Below are 19,041 nucleotides of genomic sequence, written 5' to 3'. Positions count from 1 at the left end.
CCATATGCAAATATCATCGTTCAAATGTCAGTCGGCTTTATGGGTGGAAGGGAGCAACTCCAATGAATTTTGCATAATTTTGTTGCCGAATGAGGAGTGCCCCCCTGGAGTAGCAGTTGGATTCTTTTTTGATGATCGTGTGTGGAACGTGTGAAGCAGGATTTTTGTTGATGTTTACAAGCCGGAAACATATCCGAAGAAGATGTGTTTAAGATTGGGTTTGAATTTTTAAATTTTATGGCACTCTGTTAGTTATGCATGTGGGTGGGTTTGAATGTGTTTTTTTTTTTGGTTTTGAGAAAATTTTTATCTGTTTGAACATCCTGGATTTTTTTTTTCTATTCGAAAAGGACAGCCCGATGTCAGTTTAACCAGCTGGATAAATACAAAGAGTGTTGAAAAAATCAAGTTTGCATATCATTAGTAGCCGGGTCCAGTGGTGTAGTGGTTAGCAAGGTAACCTCTCACCCCGAAACGAAACTATTGGCACTACGCCCCCCGGGGCATGGCCTTCCTCTAACGTGGGATTTCTGCTCCAGCGCCTCTGACGAGACAGGAGAAACCGGGACCGACATTTTACTTCACCATCCGATAGAAGCTCAGTGGATAAGGCGGGAATCGAACCCGCGTCTCATAGCATCATCGGGATCGGCAGCCGAAGCCGCTACCCCTGCGCCACGAGACCCAGTAAGGCCAAAATTGTCCAAGTGTGTCAAAAATCTGTATCTTTTAAAAGAATTTTTTGATCGATTTGGTGTCTTCAGCAAAGTTGTAGATTTGCTGATTTGCTTATTTTTAGTTTCACTTTTTGTCACTAAATCTTGATTTGCAAAAAAACATATATGTTTAAAGAGACATCAAATGTAAACTTCCAAGCTGCAAAAAATCTTTGACTGAGTAATGAATTTTTCAATCATTACTGTTTTTGTTTTTCAAAAAATCGAAATTTTGGTCGCAAAACTTCGATTTTCTATGTAAAATCGAATTTGCAATCAAAAATTACTTCTGGGAAATTTTGATTAAGTGCACCGTTTTCAAGATATAGCCATTTTCAGGTCACATTTTTGAAGATAGTCGCAGTTATTCATTTTTTTTTTTTTAAAGAAGTGCACATGTTTACTCACGCTTCGAAACCAATATCTCATTTTTTTTTAAATCAAGACTAACATTTCAAAATGACTAATATTGAATGTTTAGACCTTTTGAAATAGAGCGTACTAGAGCGTCCAATTTCCCGGGGTTACAAATTTCCCGGGAAACGTGAAATTTTCAACAAATTTCCCGGGAAATCCCGGGAATTTCCGGGAAATTTAAAAAAAAAAAACAAAAATTATTGTGATCCTGCTTCTGAATAATACTTTGCAACGAAACTGTATAAAACAGCTTCTTTAATAGTCAAAATGAGTGTGAGGATCAATTAATGGCTTGATTGCTTGCAAAAATCATACAAAATCATGCAGAAATTATGTAGCTAGTTAAAAATTAGATAATCATTGAATTAACCTTGAAAATCTTACTTCTCTTGCTTTTTTCCTTCAATCACTATTTCATGAAATCAATTTAAGAGTTTTCAAATATATGAAGCGAGTTTTTGAAATATGTGCATTCTTTAGGCACCTCTGATAGTTTGAAGTTGATTTTAAAGATTTTTCATAATTTTATATATAGTATGGTTTTTGTTACTTGGTACTCAGACTAATAAATGATTTAAATTAAATGATACTTGATTTTCATATTAACCTTCTTACGCCCTTGGTATCTACTTTGCCTTATAAATTTTTAACTACAAACTGTTATTTCTTTTAATAAAATTAATTATATCAATTCAATTAACATCAAATTTTGAACAGTAAACAAAAACGTTCAAAAATCTTAATTTTGATCTTTGCCGGATGGAGTGAACTTTTTTTTTTCATATGATATAACAACAATTTTCGTTAAAAAGGTTTCCAAAAGATAAATTTAATTTCATTCCATAATAGCGTATTTTTTGTTGCCCAACAAATAAGCAAGAATTATTCCTTATTAAAATGCTTCAGAAATAAATATTATCTGAAATAAACCTTTGCATGAAATTTATAGACTAGCTGAGAGTTTAATATTAACAGTAGATTATAAATAATAAAATCAAGTTAGGTTCTCTCATTATTTTTCTAGTAGATTTCAAGAACATTGGGGCCAAAATGTTAGGAAAATGTATACTTTTAGATGGATTTCGGGAATTCCCGGGAAATTAACATATTTCCGGGGAAACGGGAAATATATATTTTCGGGAATTCCCAGGATTTTTTTCCCCGGAATGGGAAATTTGACGCTCTATCATGCACCCTTCGACAAAGTTGTAGAAAATTCAATTTCCTACAAGAAGCGCCACCTGCTGCCAAAATCTTAAAGCGATGTTTTCCCAATATGTTTTGCGATTTTCCCCATACCTTCATCAAAATTGTTAAGATTTTTCTAAAAAAATAAATAGTTTCACTCCAAAAAAATCCTTTTTTGTTCTTGTTTTGTTTTATATTCCGACCTGTTGTTGCTTAATTAAAGATTTTGCAAAAAAATAAATAAATTAAGATCAATTTTTTATTGTTTTGATTGTTGATAGTACTTGTTCGGTAGCTGGGTGCTATTTAACTGGGCTGCTTTGTAATCGGGCGCAGTTAAAAAGCAAACAAACGTCAAAAAACAATAACAAAGCAAAATGTTCAAAGAGTCAGTGGATGCAAAAACTAGTATCAACAAATATAAAAAGAGTTTCAAACTTTCATGACATTTTTATGAGTTAATTTTTATTTTTATTTTTGATTCAAAACATTTTTTTTTTTTTATTTATATTTATTCAAATTTCTTTTCCATGTACATTCATTCAGTTAAAATATTATTGAGTGTCCAATCACAAACGATGACTTTTCACCTCAATTTTAAATACTAGCAACTTTCATTTATTCATGAAATATTGTAGCTTTCGCTATTCAGTGATTTCAAATGTAGGAGGTCCTACATGTACAAAAGAGAAAAGGGATACCTTAAAACTAACTTATAAACTATATAAAGAGCGGATCAATGCAGCTGAAGACTGCAATGATTTTTGTCGAAATGTATCAATTATCTTATTGGACATAACATCCAAAGTGTCAACTTCGGCTAATTGATGAAGTTCACTGGTGCTGAACCAGGGAGGAAGTTTCAGAATCATTTTCAGAATTTTGTTCTGAATCCTCTGAAGTTTTTTCTTCCTGGTTAAGCAACAGCTTGTCCAGATCGGCACAGCATAAAGCATGACAGGTCTGAAAATTTGTTTATAAATTAACAGTTTATTCTTGAGACAAAGTCTAGAATTCCTGTTTATAAGTGGATACAAACATTTAATATATTTGTTACATTTAACCTGGATACTTTCAATGTGATCCTTGTAAGTAAGGTTTTTGTCAAAACCAAGTCCAAGATATTTCACTTGATCCTCCCACTTTAAATTTACCTCATTCATCTTTATAATGTGATGACTTTTTGGTTTAAGAAAATCAGCCCTTGGTTTGTGAGGGAAAATAATAAGATGAGTTTTTGCAGCATTTGGAGTAATTTTCCATTCTTTCAAATAAGAATTGAAAATATCCAAGCTTTTTTGTAATCTTCTTGTGATGACACGAAGGCTTCTGCCTTTGGCGGAGATGCTTGTGTCATCAGCAAAAAGTGATTTCTGACATCCTGGGGGCAAATCAGGCAAGTCAGAAGTAAAAATATTGTATAAAATTGGACCCAAAATGCTTCCTTGAGGGACGCCAGCACGTACAGGTAGTTGATCAGATTTGCTATTCTGATAACATACCTGCAGAGTACGATCCGTCAAATAATTTTGAATAATTTTCACGATATAAATCGGAAAATTAAACCTTTTCAATTTCGCAATCAAACCTTTATGCCAAACACTGTCAAATGCTTTTTCTATGTCTAGAAGAGCAGCGCCAGTAGAATAGCCCTCAGATTTGTTGCTTCGAATTAAATTTGAAACTCTCAACAACTGATGAGTAGTTGAATGCCCAAGGCGAAATCCAAACTGCTCATCAGCGAAAATTGAATTTTCATTAATGTGCGTCATCATTCTATTAAGAATTATTCTTTCGAATAATTTACTAATAGATGAAAGCAAACTAATGGGCCGATAGCTTGAGGCTTCAGCAGGATTTTTATCCGGTTTCAAAATCGGAATTACTTTGGCATTTTTCCAACTACTGGGAAAATATGCCAAATCAAAACATTTGTTGAAAATTTTGACCAAGCAACTTAAAGTTGCTTCTGGTAATTTTTTAATTAAAATGTAAAAAATGCCATCCTCACCAGGGGCTTTCATATTTTTAAATTTTTTGATAATAGATTTTATTTCATTCAGATCCGTATTAAAAACTTCATCTGATGAAAATTCTTGTTCAACAATATTCTGAAATTCTATTGAAATTTGATTTTCAATAGGACTCAAAACATTCAAGTTGAAATTATGAGCACTCTCAAACTGCTGAGCAAGTTTTTGAGCTTTTTCCCCATTAGTTAATAGAATATTATCACCATCTTTTAAAGAAGGGATGGGTTTTTGAGGTTTCTTAAGAACCTTTGAAAGTTTCCAAAAAGGTTTGGAATAAGGTTTAATTTGTTCGACATCTCTTGCGAACTTTTCATTTCGCAGGAGAGTGAATCTGTGGTCAATAACCTTTTGCAAATCTTTTTGAATTCGCTTCAGTGCAGGATCACGAGAACGTTGATACTGTCTTCGGCGAACATTTTTCAGACGAATCAGAAGCTGAAGATCGTCATCAATAATGGGAGAATCAAATTTGACTTGGACTTTAGGAATAGCAATATTCCTAGCATCCAAAATTGCATTAGTTAAAGATTCCAAGGCTGAATCAATATCAGCTTTGGTTTCTAAAACAAAATCATGATTTAAATTATTCTCAATATGATGCTGATACCTGTCCCAATTAGCTTTGTGGTAATTAAACACAGAACTGTTGGGTCTGGTAACTGCTTCATGAGAAAGTGAAAAAGTTACTGGAAGATGATCAGAATCAAAATCAGCATGAGTCACTAAAGGACCACAATACTGACTTTGATTTGTCAAAACCAAATCAATTGTTGATGGATTTCTAACAGAAGAAAAGCAAGTTGGCCCATTCGGGTATAAAACCGAATAAAGACCAGAAGTGCAATCTCTGAACAGAATTTTACCATTGGAATTTACTTTTGAATTATTCCAAGATTGGTGTTTGGCATTAAAATCACCGATGATCAAAAATCGAGATCTATGCCGAGTAAGTTTATTCAAATCCCCTTTGAAATAATTTTTATTTTCCCCAGTGCATTGGAATGGCAAATATGCAGCTGCAATCATAATTTTCCCAAAAGAAGTTTCAAGTTCAATGCCCAAACTTTCAATAACTTTTAACTTAAAGTCACGTAACGTGCTATAAGTCAAACTACGGTGGATAACTATTGCAACTCCACCGCCATTTCGATTCATTCGGTTATTAGTTATAACTTTATAATCTGGATCACTTTTCAAATAAGTGCCAGTTTTTAAAAATGTTTCGGTTATAACAGCAACGTGCACGTTATGAACTCGTAAAAAGTTGAAAAATTCATTTTCTTTCGCTTTTAAAGAGCGAGCATTAAAATTCATAATATTGATGGAATTACTTAGATCCATGATTAAAATTCAGGGTAAGAACAACATCATTCGCAAATTTTAATCCAATCTGGATTGCTTCCATCATGGATGTAGCATTACTCATTGTTTGAATCAAACCAAACAGTGAGTTTTGCAAAAAAGTCATTTTTTCAAACGTAACATCGCCGAGATCAGAAGATCCCAAAGCGTTGCCAGCAGAAAAATTTTCAAATGAGATTTGAGGTACCTGCCCAATTTCAGAAAGATTGGTAGAGGATTTAAAATTCGTGGATGAACCCGAAACGACGTTAGCATAAGAAATGCCATTGTTGTTACCTAACTTTTCCACGGTAGGGGTATTTCTAGAGTTGTTCGAGTGAGACAGCACGAACGTTTGATTTAAAGATGCAGGTACAACCTGACTTTGAGAAAATTTCGGTTTGGATTTCGGCTGATGCTTAGCACGAGAATCCAAAACCTTTTTTCTGATGGGGCAATCCCAGAAATTTGATTTGTGATTTCCACCACAATTTGTACATTTAAATTGGGTGACTTCTTTCACGGGACAATTGTCCTTGTCGTGAGAAGAATCCCCGCAAACCCTGCATTTTGGAACCATGGCGCAATGATCAGTACCGTGACCGAATGCCTGGCAACGCCGGCACTGGGTCAGATTCTGGCCATTACCGCCATGTTTCTTAAAATGCTCCCACTTTACCCGTACATGGAACAAAAACTGTACTTTGTCCAAAAGTTTCAAATTGTTGATTTCATTTCTGTTGAAATGAATCAGATAAAATTGTGAAGTCAAACCAAAGCGAGAAATATTCCCGTTTGATTTTTTCTTCATCGGTATTACTTGGGATGGGGCAAAGCCAAGCAACACCTTAAGTTCGTTTTTGATCTCATCCACCGACAAGTCGTTGGAGAGACCTTTCAAGACCGCCTTGAATGGACGAGCATTCTTGGTCTCATACGTGTAGAAATTGTGTTTGTGGTTTTTCAAATAACCAACAAAAGTTTGGTGATCTTGTAAAGATTCTGTCAACAAGCGACATTCTCCTCTTCGACCAAGCTGGAACGAAACCTTCAAATTGCAAGTTTCCTTGCAATTCTTCAGTTGCGTTCGAAAGCTGGCCAAATCGGAGACGGAAGTCACAACAATTGGCGGAGCCTTTACTCGTTTCTCGACGGCAGAAGGCTCAGTACGAGGAGAAGGTTCCTTGTCATCAGTTTCGGATAAAACACCGAAACTGTTTGTCAATGGAATTGGAGGATTGACCTCACATTCAGAATCAGAATCAGACCTCAGAAGAGGCTGTTTTCTTTTTCTGTTTCCGTTAGCCGGTTTAGCGTTCAAACGCTTCACCGACGTAGCGACCAAATCTTCAGAAGATTTGCGTTTACCTTTGTTTTGACGCATTTTGCAAGCAAAGTTCTCTTAAAAAGATGGCTTCGTTTGTAAAATACAACAAAATTTCAGGTGGGGTTAGTCTTGAAAAGACTGTTCAGAATTTTGGAAAATAACTCAGGTAGTCTTTAAAAAGACTGTGAATTTTGTTTTGAAATAACTCTGAGCTTAGGTAATAAAAAATACCGCAGCTCTAGTGTCCGTTCACCACGAAGGTTCGCAAGACACTGTTGATTCAAAACATAATGCATCGATGTTCCCCTCGTCATTTTTCGATCAGCCCAGTTAGTGAGCAGCATTCGGTAGCTGGGTTACATTCTCAGCCCAGTTACCGATGTTTACTACTATTTTCTCATGTTTTTATATGAAATAGTTTGAAAATTTTAATATCATTTTTCTATAAAATTATATTGCCTCTCACCCAGTCGGCCTGAGTTCGATCCCAGAAGGTCCCGGTGGCAAATTTTGAGACGAGATTTGTCTGATCACGCCTTCCGTCGGACGGGAAGTAAATGTTGACCCCGGGCTAACCTAAAAAAAAGGTTAGGGCGTTAGCTCAATCCAGGTGTAGGAGTCGTCTCCCTGGGTCCTGTCTCGGTGAAGTCGCTGGTAGGCTGTTGGACTCACAATCCAAAGGTCGTCAGTTCGAATCCCGTGATGGATGGAAGCTAAGGTGTAAAAAGAGGGTTGCAATTGCCTCGACAATCAAGTCTTCGAACAGGAATCTCGTAATCGAGAACGCCAAGGCAATGCTGTAGAGCGAATAATTTGATTTTTGATTAAAAAAAACTGTTGAAGTCCATTCATGCTCTTTTAAAAAAAATAGTAGTGGCCTGTATCTAGGGTTACGTGATTAAAATTTGAAAAATCTTAAAAAGTATGAAAATAAAAAGTAAAACTGGAAAATAAAAACGGCTACCTTAAAAACGATCCATTTTCCCAAAAAATCACAAGAACTTTTTAATAGTTATTTTAAATCTTCAAATAAAAAAAAACATTTTTTTATTCTTTTTAAGTTTATATTTCAAGTTTAAAAAAACACTTTTTTATTCATAGCGATGTTAAAAATAGTTCGTCCGTCAGATACTATTGATATCAAGTTTGCAGTAAGTCCATTAAAGGACTGTTTAATTCAAATCTCATGTTTGATATAAAAAATACGTTTAGATTTGGAAAGTAAAAAAAAACTATTGAAAAAAACATTTCATTTTCATTTAGTTGGTGTAGATACCAGTAGCTAAATCAAAAAGAAAAAGAGTACTAAGCCAAGACATGATTGAGAACCGCTGAGCTACAGCACAGCGGTTTGAACCGTGGTTGGACTCTCTTCAAGTACTCTTCCAAACTCCTGACGAATTTGGAAATCGGACAAATAGTTGAGCTAAGATATAGGGGTCATTCATAAATCATTTTAGGAAAAAAATGTGAAGGGGGGGGGGGGGGGAGGGTTGGTGTTTCCAGTGCCTTATTCAATATTTTGACTGAAATTGTAAGGCTTAAGTCAACAAACAACCAACATTTTTCTCTATTTCCTACTATTTCAGAGATATTATCTTCTTTGATGAACTAAAAGGCAACGCAATCTCTTTTAAAAACAGTTCCATTCCAAAAGGCTCACAATCCTACCGAGCTCATAATTTGCAAAGAGGGTTTAAACCCACAATTAAAATAACAATTTGGGCTGCCACCGCGGGGGTATTGATCACCTGCCAGCCAGGCCTTCATCATCGCCGTAACGGATCTGTCTACTTGGGCCGAGGTCAACCACAAAATTCAATTAGCTCTGTGTTTACCCGCACAACACCACACCCGCAGCGAAAAACGGTAGACCCTCATCCCACACTATCGGGAAAATTGGGACAATTTAATGTAACGTTGATGAGTTGTTGGGGGTGGTATGGGGTTCGATGGATCTTTGATTAATTTGAGAGTGAATTTTTTATTTAGCAAACTTTAGATTTATTCCAATTGAAATTGGAATTTTAAATCAATAAGTTTTTGAGAAGAAGAAAGTTGTTATGTCCATTTCACCCCATTAAACCCTTTGCGGTTTCAGTGGAAACCGCAATACCACCATAATTTTCCTTCAATACCGCTTTTGGCGAAAACGTCATTAACGATGTAATTCAATTTGTTTCCAATTTTGGTCGCGACCCCTTTAGTTGACAGTTCGTTGCAAGGCTGTTAAAGCAAACTTCCATTCGATACAACTATAGTTGTCTGATACTTGGAGTGAGGCTTACCTCTAATGAACATGGCCGTAAGCTGTTGTCCGTAAAACTTCCAAGCAAGATTCCTTTCCCTCCCCTCAATACTGCGGTTGTGCAAAATTTGCATAACTTTCCGATTTTCCTCCAATCAACCAGCGAACCAACGACAGACAGAGCTGAATAGTCCCGTGATCCTGGAAAACCAAAACTAACAACCACCAACCATGCTTCCTATCGACCGGACACGTGAGGAAAGGTCGGAATCCGTCTACGTGATGTGGGTCGGCCATCATTTACAACCGGTCCGTGGGTTGGCAGTCGGCACAGATTGCGGAAAACTTTGCTTCCCTTTCACCTCTTGGAAAAGAAATACCCCACAAAGAAGTCTGGGTCTGTGACGGACCAGCGACCAGGGACGAGGGAATCCAGCTCTGGCAGTTCTTGTTTATCCGGGACGTCAGCATGTCCCGTAAGTTTGCTTTTACGGAACTTGGGGTGAGTTTGGGGCTTGGAAGGTAAATTTATGTAGGATTATCTGCGGTCTTGTGCGGCTGTAATCACTGCGTTGGTGAAAATATTTCTTTTGAGGTCATACGGTTTACAAGATTGTAGCGAATCTTTGTTGTAATGAAAAGGATCGTAAAATACAATCACACAACACGGTGTGTTTTTTAGAATAAACTAATGATCAAAAATTCGGTTTGTATGATATTTGACACCGTGAAAGAAGGGCTCTTTCCCGACATTTTGCGGGGTATACCGAAATATTTCGTCGGGGGGCTAGAGCAACTTTTTTGTTTTGAAGATTTTTTTTTATTTTATGTTCAAAAAAGTCACAGAAAATTGGTGCATTCATGTTGATATCACTCAAACTTCTTATGAATATGCCTTGAGGATTCATTACAAAACTCAGTAGGCAGTGCCCATCATGTGAAAGGTAATTTAAAAATTAAGAAATTTTGGAGAAAGGCACTATTTATTTCAGGAAATTTGACATATCTCTGCTTATATTGAACCAAAACTGATACTTTTTGATGGAACTTGTTCAGAAAACTGTTTTCTACAATGCGATTGATTATAAAATGTGTTAAAGTGTAATGGTGTATTGGGCAGACGATTGAAAAAATATTTTTTGCAATTCCGTCGTGAAACTACTTACTTTTCCTGTCATTCTTGAACGACGAAATAGCCTACTTTTCTGTACCAAAAATAACAGAATCGAATAGCAACACTTTTCAAAATAAATGCTGAAAAGTTCTACTTTTCAGCACTCAAATGGGTGCTGAAAAGTTGAACTTTTCAGCACTTGTTTCGAAAAGTCACTTTTCAACATTTTTTTGATTTAAACGATTTATTGACAAAATACATGAAAATTTGACTAAAAATTTCACTCAATTTGTGTTTTTTGGAATTGCAAAAAATGTTGTATGGAACTCGTTGCAAAACTTGATTTTTTCAGCACTCTTCGTATTTATCCAACTCAGTGAACCTCGTTGGATAAATGTACGACTTGTGCTGAAAAAATCCTCTTTTTGCAACTTGTTTCTTAAACTACTATTTCGGAACCTATTGTGTAATAAACAGCTTATTAAATAAATAATCTATGTTTTGCATTGTTTAATAATCAAATTTATATCCGGGCAATGTGTTGCTGTAGTTACATGACAAATTGAACAAAGAAAAGATTTACTTTCGGTCGTATCGGGGTTTCCAGCTTGGATTTTGGGGTAACTTCAAAGAGAGCTAGAAATCTGATAAATTTGGTTTGATTTTTTTTTTTTTTTGGTGAAGGTCAAATATAGTTGGTTAGAGTCTCCAAGGCGTATTCATAAGAAATTTGAGTGATATCAACATGAATGCACCGATTTTCTGTGTGTTTTTTTTTCGAACAAATATCTTATGAAATCGAAAAATAATCTTCAAAAAAAAGTTACTCTAGACTCCTTGACAAAATATTTCGGTATACCCCGCAAAATGTCGAGAAAGAGCCCTTCTTTCACGGTGCCAACTACCGATTTTTTTTATCTTTAAGGTCTCGAAAAATGCACCGTGACAAACAGTGTTGCAAATGAGTGATCGAAAAGCTATCAATTGATTATCGCTGCACCAAAAACATCCGAGAGTATGCGGCCGTCACTATAGCTTGTGAGAATTCTTCTTGTGTCTCGTGATTCCCAGCAATGTCATTCTCTCTCTATCACTCGTCCCCTTTTCCTCGACTATGCGCTCTCACCGCTGAGTCTCCCACTCTCTCCGAAAACTGCAATGAGAGAACGCGAGACGGCGATTAGGAGTCGACCACGCATGACGTCCCGTTAAACTGCGTTTGCAAAATGGTTTTTGTGGCGGCTTTTGTGGTAGGATGATCGTGGAAAATGTCAATCGCGAGTGTGTAAACACGAATACGTGTTTGGCTATGTTCGGCGCTGAGAGTTTCAATAAGGAGAGAAGAGCAGTTGTATTTGAGGCATGAATATTCAGGCGGGATAATTGCAGTTGCTGGGAGCTGATATTTTGATATTTTAACCCTCTAACGCCCAGAGCTGTTTGCTTATCGTAAAAATAGTAAATGGTTTAATTTTGGTATAATAATGCAGGAAATACTTTACTTTGACCCACAAACATCGAATTGGGGCAAAAAAGTAGAATTTGAAGTGGTGCACCAGAGCACCATCAGGAAGATGAGCAACTTTTTTTTAAACCACAAAATCTCGTTTTCTTCAAATCTATTGGTTCATTTGTTTGAAAACGCTTCGAAATGTGTTAAAAATTACTTATTCTTTACTGTAAGACCATATTTCTGAAGTATTAACTACAAATTCTAAAATCTCTGCATTTTCAGGTTTCTTTGGTTGGCTCATTCAAAACCCACAAACAACCATTTTCATGAAAAATTAGAAAAATAATAAAACTATCGATCTAATAACAATGTTTTGCCTTGTTTATGAATAGTCAAAACGTTTATAAACCTTTGGTTTTGATAAAAATAAGCTTTTTCTGTAATTTAGAAAAAAGTGCTCCTGAATATTTAGTTGCTCATATGCCTAGGTGGTGCTCTGGTGCACCAAATGAAAAAGGTTGAAAAACACTTTAAACCGGTCCAAACTCACAATGTTATTCACAGGGGTTCTTGTCCAAGGTTCAAATGATAGCAAAACATTTTTTGTTTCATAAAATTTTGTGTTTGGTTATTTTTACGGGCTTTCGAAAACAGGTCTTATTTATTTCCCTAAAATTCGCCCTTTTTTGTTTACATTTCACACTGTAACTTTGCTTGTGCTTAACCAAATTTGATGAAATTTGGGGAGATGTTAGTATACATTCTACATGAACACCAGCAATTTGAAGCATCATGAAAAGTTGTGTCAGTTCCGAGATAATTGAGTTCAAAGTTTTGGTGCTCTGGAGTAACCATGGGCGGGAGAGGGTTAACAACCCTGGTGACAAGTACATACTCGATTATCCGAAGTTTTGATTATCCGAAAATCGATTACCCGAAGGTTTGCATGGGACTTTAAATAACCGAATCATAAATTAAAAAAATATTTTTTGTTTTTTTATTTTCATACTTTCAACTCACAATTTGAGTTCTGCGACCCCATTTTAGTATACTTTTAATGGCGGATTTTCTTAAAATTTACCAAATTTATTTTTTCAATGCCTCATCTTGGCCTCATCATACTTAAAAACTCTGCCGAAGATTTGTAAACCAAACAACTTTTTAACTAAATCAACTAAGTTTTAGTCATGACAAAAATAGCCTTATGATTTGCCTTGGCAAATCTCTCTGTGCAGTAATTGACATTTTCTTTCCTGAAATGGTTTCATTATTTACAACCCATTCAGTCATAAAACGTTCCACCCTTTAACCCATCAACCAACCTGGCATTCTAACATAAGTTCTAGCCGATTCTACCACCCGCTCACAGTCTTTGCCATTCATATAGAACGATTTTAATAATATGTAATATAACCTACCCCCGCACCTCAAAAGCATAACGAATGAGCAGTTTCCCTCCAACTTTCTTTCCCCCCGGGGGGAAAGTTTCGAGCTTGTAAATGGTTCACTAGGCCATCCAGAAGCACTTCCCTTTCAGCAATCACGACCGGAAACCGCAACTAAAGCAGCAAAAACCAGCAGTAAAAGGAGCATTTGTATGCAAATACAGAATGTTTGCCTAACCCAATTGAAAGGCTCATGATATGAGGTGGGTCTTTCTCTCTCGAGTGAGGACACGGCATTCCCTTCAGGTGCCAATCAGCAAAACTTTGCGCCATTTTGTGCGGATGCTGAAATGTGGAGCAACAGCTGTACGAGGAGTTCTTTTGTTGGGATTTTGCGACATTCAATTACAATCGATACAACTATAGAATGTTGAGTAGCGTGGTTCACGTTTCTATGAAAAAGACAAAAGTTGTTATTTTGTCTTGCATCAACCGGAATTTCGTTCTTTTATGTCCCCAGAAGCACTCCTGAAAATTTGAGCCCATTTGGTAAGGTCTAGGAGCTCCAGTTTTAATTTGAAATTTATATGGGATTTTGATTTATTTTCCATGGGAAACTATCTTTTTTTACATTGTATTAGGATTTTTTTTTATAAATCGATGAAATGACTTGATTCTTATAGTAGGAGATAGGTTTTGAACTGGGGAACAACTTTGTAGAACATACCAACATGCTAGGAAGTGACCCTTTAAAGATACAGATACTTTTAGATGGTGGCTTTTGAAGGGGCCAGCTATCCCATGGAAAATAAATCAAAATCCCATATGAATTTTAAATTAAAACTGGAGCTCCTAGACCTTACCAAATGGCCTCAAATTTTCAGGAGTGCTTCTGGGGACATAAAAGAACGAAATTCCGGTTGATGCAAGACAAAATAACAACTTTTGTCTTTTTCATAGAAACGTGATCCACGCTAATGTTGAGAGTGCTTTGCAACGTTAGAACAAGTGTTCAAGCAATTTAAAGCGCCAGATTTTTAGTTAAAGTACTTTCAAACAAAAATATTAAAATGTACATTGATGCAACATCTTGTTACCAAAATGTCCACTTTTAAATTTAACAACACCACCAAACTACCCCATGCCAATAAAAAGGTGTCTGCTTCGTCCAAAAAAATGTGCGTATCTCAGCACTTTTGAGCGAACCATGTCGTTACATCCAGGTTGCATGTACTCCAATAACCCATCGACATCGTCACCGCTGCCGCCGGCCGACAGGGTTCAACAATTCTTTGCCACACCTCATTTCCCGCCAATTTCCCCCGATCCGATCACATTTTTTAGGGTGTCGTGAACATTTTAAGGGTATCGTTAAATATTTTGACACAATTTTTTGTTGCAATTTAATTCGAATCAGACTGCATTTTTTTTAAAGTTTTGAAATTCTCATAAAAAATAATAAACCAATTAATCAAAATCATTGTATGTCCCAAATCGATCCACTTACCCTAAACTGCAACGGCACCCAGACATCGCGATGTAATGGAATTTTATTGGACAATAAAAACGAAACGAAAAATATTCAATAAACACGTTTTTCGTCACAGTCGTTGTCGCCGCCAGAGAAAAGGGCGGTGTTGGAAAACCACAACCTCGACGCCACATTTTCAAACTGCGACTGGGAAAGAAGGGGTGGATTGCATAATTTTGTTTTGTTTCTTTTTCCAATGTTTCCAATACACAGAAAAAAATGATGGTAATATTCATCAGGAAATGGTGACAGATTTTGTGGCAAAAAAAAATATGATAAAACCTTAGAAAATGATGAATTTTCATCAGTTTCTGATGAATATTCATCAGGTTCATATTTTTACACATTTTTTAGTAATATTACTCAAAAAAAAACAAATTTTCCACATTCCAAAATTCAACTTTTATTTGCTGTTAACTTTAACGCGCTGTTCATGAGTTATTTGAGCTGTTTTATTTTTCATATCACGGGGTTGAAATGCTTAGCATGAAAGTCGTTGAAGCAAAACAACCTATATTTATAAACACAGTGTCTTGCGAACCTTCGTGGTGAACGGACACTAGAGCTGCGGTATTTTTTACTACCTAAGCTCAGAGTTATTTCAAAACAAAATTCACAGTCTTTTTAAAGACTACCTGAGTTATTTTCCAAAATTCTAAACAGTCTTTTCAAGACTAACACCACCTGAAATTTTGTTGTATTTTACAAACGAAGCCATCTTTTTAAGAGAACTTTGCTTGCAAAATGCGTCAAAACAAAGGTAAACGCAAATCTTCTGAAGATTTGGTCGTTACGTCGGTGAAGCGTTTGAACGCTAAACCAGCTAACGGAAACAGAAAAAGAAAACAGCCTCTTCTGAGGTCTGATTCTGATTCTGAATGTGAGGTCAATCCTCCAATTCCATTGACAAACAGTTTCGGTGTTTTATCCGAAACTGATGGCAAGGAACCTTCTCCTCGTACTGAGCCTTCTGCCGTCGAGAAACGAGTAAAGGCTCCGCCAATTGTAGTGACTTCCGTCTCCGATTTGGCCAGCTTTCGAACGCAACTGAAGAATTGCAAGGAAACTTGCAATTTGAAGGTTTCGTTCCAGCTTGGTCGAAGAGGAGAATGTCGCTTGTTGACAGAATCTTTACAAGATCACCAAACTTTTGTTGGTTATTTGAAAAACCACAAACACAATTTCTACACGTATGAGACCAAGAATGCTCGTCCATTCAAGGCGGTCCTGAAAGGTCTCTCCAACGACTTGTCGGTGGATGAGATCAAAAATGAACTTAAGGTGTTGCTGGGCTTTGCCCCATCCCAAGTAATACCAATGAAGAAAAAATCAAACGGGAATATTTCTCGCTTTGGTTTGACTTCACAATTTTATCTGATTCATTTTAACAGAAATGAAATCAACAATTTGAAACTTTTGGACAAAGTACAGTTTTTGTTCCATGTACGGGTAAAGTGGGAGCATTTTAAGAAACATGGCGGTAATGGCCAGAATCTGACCCAGTGCCGGCGTTGCCAGGCATTCGGTCACGGTACTGATCATTGCGCTATGGTTCCAAAATGCATGGTTTGCGGGGATTCTTCTCACGACAAGGACAATTGTCCCGTGAAAGAAGTCACCCAATTTAAATGTGCAAATTGTGGTGGAAATCACAAATCAAATTTCTGGGATTGCCCCATCAGAAAAAAGGTTTTGGATTCTCGCGCTAAGCATCAGCCGAAATCCAAACCGAAATTTTCTCAAAGTCAGGTTGTACCTGAAAATTTAAATCAAACGTTTTTGCTATCTCCCTCTAATGAGAGAGCTAGAAAAAATACTTCTACCATTGAAACAGGCAACGGTATTTCCTATGCTGCCGCTGTTTCAGGTACATCCAAAAATTTCAAATCCTCTGCAATTCTTCCTGAAATTGGCCAGGTACCTCAAATTTCATTTGAAAATGTTTCTGCTGGCAACGCTTTGGGATCTTCTGATCTCGGCGATGTTACGTTTGAAAAAATGACTTTTTTGCAAAACTCACTGTTTGGTTTGATTCAAACAATGAGTAATGCTACATCCATGATGGAAGCTATCCAGATTGGATTAAAATTTGCGAATGATGTTGTTCTTACCCTGAAGTTTAATCATGGATCTAAGTAATTCCATCAATATTATGAATTTTAATGCTCGCTCTTTAAAAGCGAAAGAAAATGAATTTTTCAACTTTTTACGAGTTCATAACGTGCATGTTGCTGTTATAACCGAAACATTTTTAAAAACTGGCACTTATTTGAAAAGTGATCCAGATTATAAAGTTATAACTAATAACCGAATGAATCGAAATGGCGGTGGAGTTGCAATAGTTATCCACCGTAGTATGACTTATAGCACGTTACGTGACTTTAAGTTAAAAGTTATTGAAAGTTTGGGCATTGAACTTGAAACTTCTTTTGGGAAAATTATGATTGCAGCTGCATATTTGCCATTCCAATGCACTAGGGAAAATAAAAATTATTTCAAAGGGGATTTGAATAAACTTACTCGGCATAGATCTCGATTTTTGATCATCGGTGATTTTAATGCCAAACACCAATCTTGGAATAATTCAAAAGTAAATTCCAATGGTAAAATTCTGTTCAGAGATTGCACTTCTGGTCTTTATTCGGTTTTATACCCGAATGGGCCAACTTGCTTTTCTTCTGTTAGAAATCCATCAACAATTGATTTGGTGTTGACAAATCAAAGTCAGTATTGTGGTCCTTTAGTGACTCATGCTGATTTTGATTCTGATCATCTTCCAGTAACTTTTTCACTTTCTCATGAAGCAGTTACCAGACCCAACAGTTCTGTGTTTAATTACCACAAAGCTAATTGGGACAGGTATCAGCATCATATTGAGAATAATTTAAATCATGATTTTGTTTTAGAAACCAAAGCTGATATTGATTCAGCCTTGGAATCTTTAACTAATGCAATTTTGGATGCTAGGAATATTGCTATTCCTAAAGTCCAAGTCAAATTTGATTCTCCCATTATTGATGACGATCTTCAGCTTCTGATTCGTCTGAAAAATGTTCGCCGAAGACAGTATCAACGTTCTCGTGATCCTGCACTGAAGCGAATTCAAAAAGATTTGCAAAAGGTTATTGACCACAGATTCACTCTCCTGCGAAATGAAAAGTTCGCAAGAGATGTCGAACAAATTAAACCTTATTCCAAACCTTTTTGGAAACTTTCAAAGGTTCTTAAGAAACCTCAAAAACCCATCCCTTCTTTAAAAGATGGTGATAATATTCTATTAACTAATGGGGAAAAAGCTCAAAAACTTGCTCAGCAGTTTGAGAGTGCTCATAATTTCAACTTGAATGTTTTGAGTCCTATTGAAAATCAAATTTCAATAGAATTTCAGAATATTGTTGAACAAGAATTTTCATCAGATGAAGTTTTTAATACGGATCTGAATGAAATAAAATCTATTATCAAAAAATTTAAAAATATGAAAGCCCCTGGTGAGGATGGCATTTTTTACATTTTAATTAAAAAATTACCAGAAGCAACTTTAAGTTGCTTGATCAAAATTTTCAACAAATGTTTTGATTTGGCATATTTTCCCAGTAGTTGGAAAAATGCCAAAGTAATTCCTATTTTGAAACCGGATAAAAATCCTGCTGAAGCCTCAAGCTATCGGCCCATTAGTTTGCTTTCATCTATTAGTAAATTATTCGAAAGAATAATTCTTAATAGAATGATGACGCACATTAATGAAAATTCAATTTTCGCTGATGAGCAGTTTGGATTTCGCCTTGGGCATTCAACTACTCATCAGTTGTTGAGAGTTTCAAATTTAATTCGAAGCAACAAATCTGAGGGCTTTTCTACTGGCGCTGCTCTTCTTGATATAGAAAAAGCATTTGACAGTGTTTGGCATAAAGGATTGATTGCGAAATTGAAAAGGTTTAATTTTCCGATTTATATCGTGAAAATTATTCAAAATTATTTGACGGATCGTACTCTGCAGGTATGTTATCAGAATAGCAAATCTGATCAACTACCTGTACGTGCTGGCGTCCCTCAAGGAAGCATTTTGGGTCCAATTTTATACAATATTTTTACTTCTGACTTGCCTGATTTGCCCCCAGGATGTCAGAAATCACTTTTTGCTGATGACACAAGCATCTCCGCCAAAGGTAGAAGCCTTCGTGTCATCACAAGAAGATTACAAAAAAGCTTGGATATTTTCAATTCTTATTTGAAAGAATGGAAAATTACTCCAAATGCTGCAAAAACTCAACTTATTATTTTCCCTCAC

General features: G+C 36.1%; 1 protein-coding gene across 2 annotated transcripts in view; it reads left to right on the top strand.

Moving 5' to 3' along the window:
- LOC120414138 (uncharacterized protein DDB_G0283357) overlaps positions 1–19,041 on the top strand; it is a 157,071-nt gene that overhangs the window by 120,618 nt on the left and 17,412 nt on the right. The window lies entirely within an intron of this gene.

Source organism: Culex pipiens, chromosome 3 (assembly GCF_016801865.2).
Source record: "Culex pipiens pallens isolate TS chromosome 3, TS_CPP_V2, whole genome shotgun sequence".
NCBI lineage: Eukaryota > Metazoa > Arthropoda > Insecta > Diptera > Culicidae > Culex > Culex pipiens.
The sequence above is the reverse complement of the archived record's forward strand: the minus strand, read 5'-3'. Positions and strand labels throughout refer to the sequence as shown.